The following is a 2391-nucleotide window of genomic DNA, read 5'->3' on the forward strand; positions in this document are numbered from 1 at the left end:
GCCGGCCAGTTACTTTCTGCCAACTTTTCAGGGGGATCTTCTCGAACCTCCCTCACCGTCTCCATTGGAATCCCACTTGTCATGCCCCCAGAACTTGTACCCTCTTCGTCAAATTATCTACCCCTACTTCTCTCCGACTCTGTACTATCATTACTACTAGACGTAGATAACGATATACTATCGCTACTAGACATACCTATTTTCGTGTTTACGGGGAGATATCGGCTGAATTTGGGAACTAGTAGGACAGTATGATGCGCACAAGATCTCTGAATTCAAAACTCTCGCAAATGAACCAAGTAACCCCTCACCCGTTTTGAAACCTATATTTATAGTCCAAGATCCCAAACGACAAAAACCCTTTCCCGCCAAAATAATACCCCAGACCAATCGACACCATCATTGCGAAAGATATAACTTTTAAAAAACGACAACGCCAAAACTTCTTGATTTGACCCTTGACACCCCTTCACATACCTTCAGACGGTTACCACTTTTTAGCCTTAACATTGTTCATCACACTTAAAGGCTGGGGGACTGGTGTATCACACCTAGCCGGTTCCGCTAGCATACCAACACATATCACCCTTGACCGACAACTCATATCGGACAAGGCTGGGGGACTGGTGTACCACACCTAGCCAAACTCGACCAAATAAGTAAACAATGCATATACCAAGACAGCCAAGTATTCAGCCTAGGCCGAGTCAACCTAACTTTTACCGGTTCTAACCTATACATCTAGAGGAATAACCTGCACCTCATGTAACCAATATAAGTCGTCAAGGTAGGTAGTCGGTCCAGGCTGGCTACTCCAGCAGACCCAGTAAGATTAAAGCCTAGGCCGACTACTCAAATAAACTCAGTATAATGAAAACCCCCCAGCGTTCAATAGGTCCTAAGGGCCTGGGTTAGGGCCCAGGCCCACTCATACCCAAGCTAGAGCCCAAGTCAAGGCCCGGCCCATGAGGTAATCAGACATCATTAATGCTCTATAAATACGCGTGGACCCCAATAATTAAAGGTAGGTTTAATTATGCCTTTGGTCCCCATTTTGGAGTCAAAATCTCAAAATGGTACCCAAATTTTTAAAAGTCTCAAAATCGTCCCTTTCTTTGTTAAAACATCTCACGTTTGCCCTTTCCGTTAAGTCAAGGTTGACGTCGTTAGAGGGAGTGCCATATGTCAGTTCCTCGATTTTTTGAATTTTGAATTTTTTATTTTTTGAATTTTTTATTATTTTTATTATTTTTTTGAATTTTTTTAAAAAATCAAAAAAATTGCCACGTGTCAAGCTGTCATCGTGCCACGTGACAGTGACAAAGTGACATGGCAGTGACAGTGACACGTGTCAGTATTATGCCAGGTGTCATTTCCTTAGTCTCAATTTGGTCCCTTTATTTTAATTTGTCTCAATTTAGTCCCAATTTTTATAAAAAAAGAACAATTTTGTCCCTCTCCAAATTGAAATCAAATTTAATTTTATATAAATGTTATACAAATATTTTTATTAAATTTGATATCTTTATTCAAATTGATATTGTTATTATATATTTTTAACATAGCTAAGTTTATTTAAAATTATGTTTCACATTCAACTTTACTTAAAATTGTTTTCAAATTTTAAATTTATATGTGTTTTATTTTTACATGAACTAGTTAATTTATGATTTTTTTTCTATTAACATTATTTTCTATTAACAACTTTTAAACCATTTTAAATAAAGTTCAATGTAAAATATTAATTAAATGAACTTAATTTGGTTCAAAATATTTACTTGAAATATCAATTTTGATGGAAATATTTGTGTACATTTATATAGAAATTAAATTTGATTTAAATTTGGAGAGGTACAAAATTGCTCCATTTTTACAAAAAATGGGACTAAATTGAGACAAATTAAAATAAAGGGACCAAATTGAGACTATGGAAATGAAATCTGGCATAATACTGACACGTGTCACTGTCACTGAAACGTCACTCTGTCACTGCCACGTGGCACGATGACAGCTTGACACATGGCAATTTTTTGATTTTTTTAAAAAAATTCAAAAAATAATAAAAAATAATAAAAAAATTCAAAAAGTTGAGGAACTGACACGTGGCACTCTCTCTAACGGCGTCAACCTTGACTTAACGGAAAGGGCAAACGTGAGATGTTTTAACAAAAAAGGGGACCATTTTGAGACTTTTAAAAATTTGGGTACCATTTTGAGATTTTGACTCCAAAATGGGGACCAAAGGCATAATTAAACCTTAAAGGTACGCATTCATTAATCACTTATTTGACCTTCTGAGAGCTTTGACTTACTTGAGCTTCGGAGACTCTTCTGTAGGTAACCCTTCCTGGGTTCAAGTTGACATGTACCAATCGGGAAGAGACCAAATGA

Source organism: Vigna unguiculata, chromosome 4 (genome assembly GCF_037176805.1).
Source record: "Vigna unguiculata cultivar grain cowpea cultivar isolate G323 ecotype 2 chromosome 4, ASM3717680v1, whole genome shotgun sequence".
In the NCBI taxonomy this organism is placed as follows: Eukaryota; Viridiplantae; Streptophyta; class Magnoliopsida; order Fabales; family Fabaceae; genus Vigna; species Vigna unguiculata.